Genomic DNA, 12,911 nt, shown 5'->3' on the forward strand with positions numbered 1-12,911 from the left:
TCGTTTTGCTGATGATTGCATCCAAAACATTGGCTCATTGAGAGATGGGAGATGCCGATCAGCAAGGGTGGATAGCACTTTGATGTGCACCGGAATGGCATGTGTTCACCTTTCTAAAGTAGGTCCTAAATCCTAGCAAAGACCCTTTAGATTGGTTAATCAGATATCGTTTCCCAAAACCAATCTGTACCTTCTGCAAAAAAGTCCCACCTGTCTCTAAAAATGTGAAATGCAGCGTTTTGCCAAATCCAACAGAGCAAGATCAGCCCTCTCATTCGATTTCCCATTTCCTCAGTCTTTTGTAGTATTTAAACAATGGTTTCACTTTCACATGTACCTCTAATTTAACTAATTACTGTACTTTATATGGATTATTATCGTAAACAAATGCACTGATGTGGTCAACATTTAATTATTAGGCCTACTCTCACAATCACATATTTTCAACATATTTTCATCGTTCTACACTTGATAAGCAGTTCCCTCATTCCACCACTTGCCACGTGTGCATACGCATGGTCATGGTCATGCATACATTTACGCACACTCAAGCAAATGTCCATTTTGATAAATCTCACACTTTGCGTGGAAATGATCCCACGCATGGTTTACACACAGATGTGAGACTACGCATGATTGATACACTAACGTCTAGGAGCAACAACGGCTCAGCCGCGAAGTGGTAGGCCACACAAGCTCACAGAACGAGACCGCCGAGTGCTGAAGTGCGTAAAAATAGTCTGTCCTCGTTTGCAACGCTCACTACCGAGTTCAAAACTGCCTCTTGAAGCAATGTCAGCACAATAACTGTTTGTTGGGAGCTTAATTAAATGGGTTTCCATGGCCGAGCAGCAGCATACAAGCCTAACATCACCATGCACAATGCCAAGCGACGGCTGGAGTGGTGTAAAGCTCACCGCCATTGGACTCTGGAGCAGGGGAAACGCGTTCTCTGGAGTGATGAATCACTCTCCACCATCTGACAGTCCGACGGAAGAATCTGGGTTTGGCGGATGCCAGGAGAAAGCTACCTGCCTCAATGCATAGTGCCAACTGTAAAGTTTGGTGGAGGAGGAATAATGATCTGGGGCAGTTTTTCATGGTTCGGGCTAGACCCCTTTGTTCCAGTGAAGGGAAATCTTAACGCTACAGCACACAATGACATTCTAGACAATTCTGTGCTTCCAACTTTGTGGCAACAGTTTGGGGAAGGCTCTTTCCTGTTTCAACATGACAATGCCCCTGTGCACAAAGCGAGGTCCATACAAAAATGGTTTGTCGAGATCGGTGTGGAAGAACTTAACTGGCCTGCACAGCTGACCTCAACCCCATTGAACGCCTTTGGGATGAATTGGAATGCCTACTGCGTGCCTAATCGCCCAACATCAATGCCTGACCTCACTAAAGCTCTTGTGGCTGAATGGAAGCAAGTCCCTGCAGCAATGTTCCAACATCTAGTGGAAAGCCTTCCCAGAAGAGTGGAGGCTGTTATAGCAGCAAAGGGGGGACCAACTCCATATTAATGCCCATGGTTTTGGAATGAGATGTTGGATGAGCAGGTGTCCACGTACTCATGGTCATGTAGTGTACCTGAGGCCCCTGGATCCTATTTTTTAAAGGAACATCAAAATATCAATCATGCATTCCTTGGATATGTTAGATTAATTGTTTTAATCACCATCTCAGTTGTCTTGGCACTGGAAAAAAAATTGTATAGAGCCCCGTCGCTAATATAAAGTAACTGTCCATAAAAAATAAAAAAAACGTATAGTTGTACAGTCGTGGTCAAAAGTTTTGAGAATGACAGAAGTATTGGTCTTCACAAAGTTTGCTGCTTCAGTGTTTTTAGATATTTTTGTCAGATGTTACTATGGTATACTGAAGTATAATTACAAGCATTCCATAAGTGTCAAAGGATTTTATTGACAATTACATTAAAGTTTATGCAAAGAGTCAATATTTGCAGTGTTGACCCTTCTTTTTCAAGACCTCTGCAATCTGCCCTGGCATGCTGTCAATTAACTTCTGGGCCACATCCTGACTGAGGGAGCCCATTCTTGCATAATCAATGCTTGGAGTTTGTCAGAATTTGTGGGGTTTTGTTTGTCCACCCGCCTCTTGAGGATCGACTACAAGTTCTCAAATGGGATTAAGGTCTGGGGAGTTTCCTGGCCATGGACCCAAAATGTTGATGTTTTGTTCCCCGAGCCACTTAGTTATCACTTTTGCCTTATGGCAAGGTGCTCCATCATGCTGGAAAAGGCATTGGTCGTTACCAAACTGTTCTTGGATGGTTGGGAGAAGTTGCTCTCGGAGGATGTGTTGGTACCATTCTTTATTTATGGCTGTGTTCTTAGGCAAAATTGTGAGTGAGCCCACTCCCTTGGCTGAGAAGCAACCCCACACATGAATGGTCTCAGGATGCTTTACTGTTGGCATGACACAGGACTGATGGTAGCGCTCTACTTGTCTTCTCCGGACAAGGTGTTTTCCAGATGCTGCCCTTCTTGCCAGGATAACAACCTCTCCCTCAACGTGACCAAGACAAAGGAGATGATTGTGGACTACAGGAAAAAAAGAGGACTGAGCACGCCCCCATTCTCATCGACGGGGCTGTAGTGGAACAGGTTGAGAGCTTCAAGTTCCTTGGTGTCCATCACCAACAAACTATCATGGTCCAAACACACCAAGACAGTCGTGAAGAGGGCACGACAAAGCCTATTCCCCCTCAGGAGACTGAAAAGATTTGGCATGGGTCCTCAGATCCTCAAAAAATTATACAGCTGCACCATCGAGAGCATCCTGACTGGTTGCATCACCGCCTGGTATGGCAACTGCTTGGCCTCCGACCGCAAGGCACTACAGAGGGTAGTGCGTACGGCCCAGTACATCACTGGGGCCAAGCTTCCTGCCATCCAGGACCTCTATACCAGGCGGTGTCAGAGGAAGGCCCTCAAAATTGTCAAAGACTCCAGCCACCCTAGTCATAGACTGTTCTCTCTGCTACCGCACGGCAAGCGGTACCGGAGTGCCAAGTCTAGGTCCAAAAGACTTCTCAACAGCTTCTACCCCCAAGCCATAAGACTCCTGAACAGCTAATCATGGCAACCCAAACTATTTGCACTGCCCCCCCACCCCCACCCCATCTTTTTACACTGCTGCTACTCTGTTAATTATTTATGCATAGTCACTTTAACTCTACCCACATGTACATATTACTTCAACTACCTCAACTAGCCGGTGCCCCCGCACATTGACTCTGCACCGGTACTGTTATTTTATTTTACTTCTGCCCCCAAAAATAAATGCATTGTTGGTTAAGGGCTGTAAGTAAGCATTTCACTGTAATGTCTACACCTGTTGTATTCGGCGCATGTGGCCAATAACATTTGATTTGATCTCCAGCCTTGTCCTCGTCAACACTCTCACCTGTGTTAACGAGAGAATCACTGACATGATGGCAGCTGGTCCTTTTGTGGCAGGGCTGAAATGCAGTGTAAATGTTTTTGGGGGATTAAGTTCATTTTCATGGCAAAGAGGGCCTTTGCAATTAATTGCAATTCATCTGATCACTCTTCATGACATTCTGGAGTATATGCACATTTCCATCATCAAAACTGAGGCAGCAGACTTTGTGAAAATGAGTATTTGTGCCATTCTCAAAACGTTTGACCACGACTGTATTTATTGTTATCCAGCAAAATAGTCACATTTATCGCGATATGTATTTAGTGTTCATATCACCCAGCTATACTCAGGATGAGATTGGGTGACTCATGGGAGAGAGAGGTAACAAAGAGAGACTGATGGGGGGAGGAGGGGCGTCTAATGGTCTCACACAGACACTCCTGTTGTGCTGGTGTCAGCTTGGCTCAGTCTGGATAATAGGATGGCAACCACACGTGTGTGCTGAGACCAACGGATCAATAACACAGTATTTCTCTCTCTCCCTCCCTCCCTCCCTCCCTCCCTCCCTCCCTCCCTCCCTCCCTCTCCTCCCTCCCTCCCTCCCTCCCTCCCTCCCTCCCTCTAATTTCCTGCAATTCTACACATTTTGCCATGAGGCAGAGAGAACATTTTACAGTTTGAAAGCTATTTTCCTGCAATTCTACACATTTGTCATGGGGCTGAGAGAACATTTTACAGTTTAAAGCTATTTTCCTGCAATTCTACACATTTGTCATGGGGCTGAGAGAACATTTTACAGTTTAAAGCTATTTTCCTGCAATTCTACACATTTGTCATGGGGCTGAGAGAAAAATTGCAGTTTCAAAGCTAAAGTCTTGTAATTCTACACATTTTGCCACAGGGCTGAGAGAATTTTCAGTTTGAAAGCAAATTTCCTACAATTCTACACATTTTGCCATGGCTTATGCCATCTGAGTGACTCAAACATAAATCAATAGGGGCCCCATGCCATGACATGACATTTTTCTAGTCTAGTTATTATTTCGGTTAGTTGTCAAAGATGATCTCATAAAAAAAATATATTGCTCCATTATCTTTTCTACATACTTTATATCTGCTTTTAGTCGTTTAAGTTTACACTGAATATGTTTTACCACCCTGAAAATTATTTCCCAAAGATAATTTGTTCCACGCTAAATGCATATAGGGGAAACACTGAATTCAAAGAAAGAAGTCTGTAGCTTTCTTGCCTGGGGACAAGATCTCACTCAGGTCTGATGTGCTGCCCCCTCTGGGCAAAGGAGTCACAACAAACCTTTTTCCAGGAATGAGACATGATGCTTGGTTTAGGCCGACTATAGTCAGTCATAGAGGTCACACGCCATCCAGTCAGCCAGTCAGTCATTCATACAGTCAGTCAGTCAGTCAGTCAGTCAGTCAGTCAGTCAAAGAAGCCAAAAGCCAAACCAAATATCTGTCTGACAAATCAACCAGCTGTTTTGTTAGATATACGGTCAGTCAGTAATATAGTAATACAATCTTGCATTTCACACTGGCTAGCTCCTGATCACATATATCACTTGTTGAGGAGGAATTGTCTCTATGAACACTGACATCAAAACACTTATTGACTTGTTGGTTTGCTGACAGTTGCATGTGTCATATATGAAAAGAAAGGAAGAGCCTCACTAAGGATCAGCAATAGAAATCACCTTGATTTGCAAGTGTGTTATAGGCCTATGGATTCAGACAGACACACAAAGGCCTCCTACACTCTCTCTCTCTCTCTCTCTCCCTCTCTCCCTCTCTCCCTCTCTCCCTCTCCCTCCCTCCCGCTCCATTTCCATTTCCAGCAAAGGTTGCAGGTTAATACAGAGCACTGAGGAATGAGATGAAGAAGCTGTTAAATAGCCATGTATTTGCTTCTGTCCCAAATGGTGCCCTATTCATTTTATAGTGCACTACTTTTGACCAGGCCACATTAGGTATCCCTTAGGGCTCCGGTTAATAGTGCACTACATAGGGAATATAATTTGGGATCAATTTATATAATTTCACTATTGATCTCCCGGATCAATCCAATTATCTGGAACACCCATAAATCCTGATGATTATTTCTTAAACCACCCAAAAGCATTCACTTATTACAGGCTTTCATTCTATCGTTTATACCTCTAATTGACCGCTGTAATTACAGTGTATGAGACCATACTGTACATGCTACGTGGCAGGCTACGCGTGTAGGCTATTAATAAGGAGAGCAAGTTCCACATCCAGGTAACTATACCTATATTTGACATGATTTGCTTATGACATCCCTCTAAGGAAAAAGTAGGACTCAAAGACCAACCTTGTCCATGGCATGTGTCATTCACACAGTTCATACATAGGCCGGATGATGGAATGATTGGCTACATGATGATACTGGTGTGTTCTCCGGTGATAAATGTAATGTGCCATAGTCTAAACTGTGGCGAATAGTATGAGTCGCAGGCGCTGCCATTTTCAAATAAAATAAAATGTTATTGGTCACATACACATGTTTAGCAGATGTTACTGCGGGTGTTGCGAAATGCTTGGGTTTCTTGCTCCAACAGTGCAGTAATATCTAACAAGTAATATCTAACAAATGCACAACAATACACACAATACACACTAATCTAAAGTAAAGTAATGGAATTAAGAATATATAAATATTTGGACGAGCAATGTAGCCTAGACAATGTCAAGAATGCGTTTGTGTTTGTGTTTGTGTTCTACAGTTAATAAATGGAATGTGTTATCTTACTGAATTTGGTAGCAAATAGATTTCTATTCAGCTACGACGTCGTCTCCGTTCGCAGAAGGAGGACATAATTGCTGTTCTCCAATCACCAACTCTAGCCTATGGCGAGTGGAGGCAAGTATGGCCATGATAATGCCTAGCTACATGCATTCATTTATTTATTCGCAATTATATTGTACACAAAGTAACCGTAGACAATTTGAGCGACAGCCAGCACGTCTGCCCCCGCTGTAGAAACACTCAAGGCCCTGGGTTTAACTAGGATATAATCTGACTACCCACAGGGCCATCTGCTGCACCGCGGCTCTATGCTCCAGCTCCCTGCCTCAACATATTCGTTCAATATAGAATTATCACATACGTGTATGCTCACCATCAGTTGAACATGTTGCAGCACACTTCGAATGTTGGTTAGTTGCAAAAGTACATGGAGTCATATGTTTCCAATTTAAAAAGGATAGCTACAATGTTTTCTTTGGACATGTGAGACAACACCGGAAGCCTCGGTGAAGGACCTGTTGCTACGGAAACCTGACGCTTAGAGAGCTATCAGGGCTCGAGCAGCAGGTGTTTCTCTGAGCCAATGATGAGAATATCGGAATAACAAAGTCAATGGACATGGGAGAGTCTAAATGCAAAGTGGGCTATAGGAAATGATACTGAGTCAAATAACACACAGAAGTAGATATTGAGCACATTACCGTTTTGCAAAACAATATAATCTATTTTCGGCAATATCATTCGCAAGCAGATTCGTGCAAAAATATTATCTCAAATGTACATGCATTGATTTTTAAAAAAATAGTGTTAAATTAAATATAGCAATATCTATTCAATTAAATTAATAGTGAATCTATCAACATTGTCATTAATCAGATCAGACATAGCCCAAACAAAACAATACAACCCAATCCAGCCAGGGTCAAGACCTATAAAGGTCAGATTGGTTGGTGTGTCAGAAACAATCATGCTTTTACCTTCCAGTGGTCTTTGAACACTGTGGAAGAGAAGGTCATGCCTTAGATCAACCCAGGCCCAGATCATCTTTACAACTGTAATATCTGTGAAAGGAAACAAGTTTTCAACTCAATTTTTTGTTGTTGTTGTTATGACACAGGATGCTTCGCAAATGGCACCCTATTCCCTACATCAGGGGCAGGCAACCCTGGTCCTGGAGTGTCGTATACACTTCATATTTTTTATTTAACCAACCTGGAAGACCAAGTGTGTTGAATTTAGGCAATCACTGAACTGATCAATTAGCTCAGATGGTCAGGTGTGGTGCCTAGTTGGAACAAAATCCTGCAGTACCTGCGGCACTCCAAGAATGGGTTGCCTACCCCTGCCCTACACAGGGCTCTGGTCAAAAGTAGTGCACTATGGTAAAGTAGTGCACTACGTAGGGAACAGGGTGCCATTTGGGACGCAATGTTCTGTGGTGCAGTATGATAACCTTGAAGGACCGTGCTGAAATGTCAGCCAATCTAGGTTTAAATTAAGCATAATGTATGAAATAAACACAGTATGGCTATGATCAATACAGATATTTATTCTGAAATAAATCCTGAAACATGGAAACTCACGTGTGTTTGTCCAAAAAATGGCACTATTCCCTGTGTGGTTCTTCACATGATATATTTGCTCTCAAGAACCCAAGGCATTAACAAGGCATTCTGCCTCATCCCAAGGGTTCTCGGCTATAAGCACCGCTTACCGGTGGGCCCATGTGAACTACAACCCCGACACTCTGTTTTAACGCTTAGAAACGTCAATAATCATTGCTTGCGATACGGTTTTAGAAACATTAAAATGTATCTTTCATATCAGCGAGAAATAAGCTTTCAAATAATCAAGGTACACTTACTGTAGCAGGTTTGCACAGATCCATATGGCCGTGTGCCTCCAGCCGACGAACTACACTTCCTCCCCAGTTATGTTTACACACAGGTGTTCGACCACAGTAGATAGCTAATTAGCACAGGTGGTCGCCTCTGTCTTCCGTCTGTAACATGGAGACATGGCCGTGTGGGAACACTAACTCTATAAAGATGTGCAGTAATTCAACCTTTTTAAAAATTATTATCATTTCTCGCTGGTATGAAAGATACGTTCCTTATGATTCCAAAACCGTATGGCAAGCGATGCGTTCAGAACGAGCATCGGGCCTCTTAACAAAAGATACCTTCATGAATAGACATTCAAGTTAGTGTCTATGAATGGGCTAGTAATAAATAAGCAAGCCCTTGTACAAAGACACAATAAAAACACAAGGAATACCTTTAATGGCTGTCTCCTAGTCCACACCACACAGCCACCAAACCAGCTGTCTCCTAGTCCACACCACACAGCCACCAAACCAGCTGTCTCCTAGTCCACACCACACAGCCACCAAACCAGCTGTCTCCTAGTCCACACCACACAGTCACCAAACCAGCTGTATCCTAGTCCACACCACACAGTCACCAAACCAGCTGTCTCCTAGTCCACACCACACAGCCACCAAACAAGCTGTCTCCTAGTCCACACCACACAGTCACCAAACCAGCTGTCTCCTAGTCCACACAGCCACCAAACCAGCTGTCTCCTAGTCCACACAGCCACCAAACCAGCTGTCTCCTAGTCCACACCACACAGCCACCAAACCAGCTGTCTCCTAGTCCACACCACACAGTCACCAAACCAGCTGTCTCCTAGTCCACACAGTCACCAAACAAGCTGTCTCCTAGTCCACACAGCCACCAAACAAGCTGTCTCCTAGTCCACACAGCCACCAAACCAGCTGTCTCCTAGTCCACACAGCCACCAAACCAGCTGTCTCCTAGTCCACACAGCCACCAAACCAGCTGTTTCCTAGTCCACACAGCCACCAAACCAGCTGTCTCCTAGTCCACACCACACAGCCACCAAACCAGCTGTCTCCTAGTCCACACCACACAGCCACCAAACCAGCTGTCTCCTAGTCCACTCCACACAGCCAAACTGTGAACTGCAAACTTGAAATGTTGATTCAGACTATGGCTGGTGCGGAGACTTGAATAAACAGCAGCTCTGTCTCTGGGAGAATCTCGATTGCATTTCTTGGTTTCCTCACGTCCTGTCTCCTCACGTCCTGTCTCCTCACGTCCTGTCTCCTCACGTCCTGTCTCCTCACCTTCTTCTCAAAACCCATTGGATGAGAAGGTCATAGGAAAGGGACTCCTGACCTTTTCATCCAATGGGTTTTGAGAAGGAGGTAAGGAGTGAGGATGTGAGGAATCAAGGGGAGATTCTCAATTGGGAAAAGTCTGTCCTCCTCTCCTCCGTGACCCAGAAACCGATAAGTGGTCGAGAAGAGTGTCAATTCGTTAGTAGGCGAACGGAGGAGTTTGCTCCCCTCCTCCATTACCTCCTTCTGCGAAGGATACTGAAGTGCACCGTCCTCATATCCTTCTTGGAAGAGTTTTGAAATCTGCCACACCCCCTTTGAATCAGCTTTGTTTACTCAGAGGAGAAAAGCATGCACACATTTAAAACCATACGCTACTTCTCCTCTTATCTATGAAATGTCCAGCACAACTAGCTACATTTATTTTGATCACTTTACACATGTATTATGGGATACCTCCTCTGTAAATGTCATATGCCTGATGACGAGCTAGTTGAGAAGGAAAGTCTCATTTCATTCAAGCACACTTTTTTAAAAAGTTTCCTCTCCGCGACTCCTATCCTCGATTACCTTTGACCTTTTTCAAAAGGAGGAGATGAGAGGACGCGAGGCGTTGAGTAAAACCATTTAAGATTCTCCCCCTCTGTCTTTCGATTCTCTAATCAGAACAGAAAATGCACCACCATTTTGTAGGAAACAGGCGGAGGCGCATTCTCTGGTCATACCTGCAACTATCAGAGCACACAAACAATTAATTCAAACGGACCAATAAACTCACAGCGCCAAATCACATGATTACCGTATTTCACTTAATAGAGGCACCACCACCCTGATACACCCCTTTCCCTTTAGTGCACTTGTTTTGACCGGGGCCAATAGGGCTCTGTTCAATGCACTATGAAGGGAATAGGGTTCCATTTCAGACGCAGCTCTGGTTTCACGCTTTGGCAAGAAAATTATACATTTGAATTTAACCTTCATGGTATTTAAATTCTGGATGATTATTACATCATAAAATTATAGATAATTAATAGTCTGTCTGTGTGTCCTTATAAAAGGGCAAGACCAAGTTCACAATTTCTGTGGTTTGCAATTAACAATAGTGCACTACAAAGTTCTCCTGAAGTAAAATGCCATGACATTATTTGTGTCTCTTCACAGCGTGATACTTTTCATACTGAATGAGAAATCCAACAATGTACCGTTCCAAGAAAATGTATCAACTGAATCATCCGTGTTCACTCAAGGGTTGAGTATGATTGGTAGCAGCTGGCGAAGCTGGTTAATATGATTTCAATCCAACCAGCTGACAACCAGAAGTGGTTGTAATGACATCCTGTTTGTGGGTCGTCCGATGGCTGGAGAGGCTGATCCATGACCCCCAGATCCAGCAGAAGTGGGCCTGGGCCAGTGTGTGAAGGGGGTTTCGGGATAGGCCTTCTTCATGTTTATTAGTCTCAAGGCATGCATCCCAAATGGCACCCTATTCCCTACATAGTGCACTACTTTTGACCAGAGCCCTATGCGGGAATAGGGTGCCATTTGGGACCATGTTGTGCTGTGCAGTCCCCTCCAGGACAGTCTTCCTCCATTCGTCACCTAGTAAATTCCGACAACAACATGCAAACAAAACAGAGAGTGCAATCGACGATCAAATCCATGGATGCTACACTAAACAGTTGAACACAACACAACACATTACATTTGAGCTACCAAACAGAAAGAATAATGTCATATGTTTCAATAAAAGAGTATTCACTATAATATTACAAGAGATAAAAGCCTCCCTCTTAAATGACCTATAAATACTGTAAAAATATGATATGCAGCACAGCTGCCCCTCCTATCCCTTCCCAGCCCGAAGCTAGGAAATAGGATTCTATTTTCAGGCATTGTGAAAGACATTTTATTTTTTCCAATATAGTTATCTCCGTCCTAAATGGCACCCTAATCCCTATATAGAGCACTACTTTTGACCAGGGTCCATAGGGAATAGGGTGCCATTTTGAACACAGACATAGTTTTCTCTCCCGGTAAAGTCCTAGATTAACGAGTTGCCCTTTTGCTTCTAACACAGGCCATAATTCTAATTCCCATAACGTTGGGGATCTTCATTAGAAAGAGAGATATTGACCTTCACGTGTCTTCATGAGAATATATAACAGAGTAAAACAAACATTTATCCACATGCCCCCCACTATCATCATCATTCCATATCATAAAACATGTTCCATCATAATGTCTGCCTTGTACAACAGCTCTGCTGCAGTCCAGCAGCTCATGCAAAATGTTAGATGTGTTTCCAATCGAGTAAAACAAGAAGATGGATAAAATGTCCTCTACACATGGCATAGGGACTTGTTAGGTAACTCTTTACTATGGAGCCACTATGGAGCCATTTCAGACACATTACCAGCTTAATGAAGGGCCCAGAGGGAATAACTACAATATTATAATGAATCAATGAAGGGCCCAGAGGGAATAGCAACAATATTATAATGAATCAATGAAGGGCCCAGAGGGAATAGCAACAATATTATAATGAATCAATGAAGGTAGCAACAATATTATAATGAATCAATGAAGGGCCCAGAGGGAATAGCAACAATATTATAATGAATCAATGAAGGGCCCAGAGGGAATAGCAACAATATTATAATGAATCAATGAAGGTAGCAACAATATTATAATGAATCAATGAAGGGCCCAGAGGGAATAGCAACAATATTATAATGAATCAATGAAGGGCCCAGAGGGGAATAGCTACAATATTATAATGAATCAATGAAGGGCCCAGAGGGAATAGCAACAATATTATAATGAATCAATGAAGGGCCCAGAGGGAATAGCAACAATATTATAATGAATCAATGAAGGGCCCAGAGTGAATAGCAACAATATTATAATGAATCAATGAAGGGCCCAGAGGGGAATAGCTACAATATTATAATGAATCAATGAAGGGCCCAGAGGGAATAGCAACAATATTATAATGAATCAATGAAGGGCCCAGAGGGGAATAGCTACAATATTATAATGAATCAATGAAGGGCCCAGAGGGAATAGCAACAATATTATAATGAATCAATGAAGGTAGCAACAATATTATAATGAATCAATGAAGGGCCCAGCGGGAATAGCAACAATATTATAATGAATCAATGAAGGGCCCAGAGGGAATAGCAACAATATTATAATGAATCAATGAAGGTAGCAACAATATTATAATGAATCAATGAAGGGCCCAGAGGGAATAGCAACAATATTATAATGAATCAATGAAGGGCCCAGAGGGGAATAGCTACAATATTATAATGAATCAATGAAGGGCCCAGAGGGAATAGCAACAATATTATAATGAATCAATGAAGGTAGCAACAATATTATAATGAATCAATGAAGGGCCCAGAGGGGAATAGCTACAATATTATAATGAATCAATGAAGGGCCCAGAGGGAATAGCAACAATATTATAATGAATCAATGAAGGGCCCAGAGGGGAATAGCTACAATATTATAATGAATCAATGAAGGGCCCAGAGGGAATAGCAACAATATTATAATGAATCAATG

The 12,911-nt window shown here is 42.8% G+C and overlaps 1 protein-coding gene across 1 annotated transcript in view; it reads right to left on the minus strand.

Annotated features, from left to right (window-relative positions):
* The window catches only part of LOC123485632 (protein eyes shut homolog), a gene marked incomplete at its 3' end in the record, with an annotated part of 135,982 nt that extends 129,305 nt beyond the window's left edge, over positions 1-6,677 (minus strand). The window contains exon 1 of the mRNA XM_045216684.1: positions 6,567-6,677. The remainder of the gene's footprint in view (positions 1-6,566) is intronic.
* Positions 6,678-12,911: the final 6,234 nt, after the last annotated feature.

This window comes from Coregonus clupeaformis, unplaced genomic scaffold (assembly GCF_020615455.1).
Source record: "Coregonus clupeaformis isolate EN_2021a unplaced genomic scaffold, ASM2061545v1 scaf0773, whole genome shotgun sequence".
Classification (NCBI taxonomy): Eukaryota; Metazoa; Chordata; class Actinopteri; order Salmoniformes; family Salmonidae; genus Coregonus; species Coregonus clupeaformis.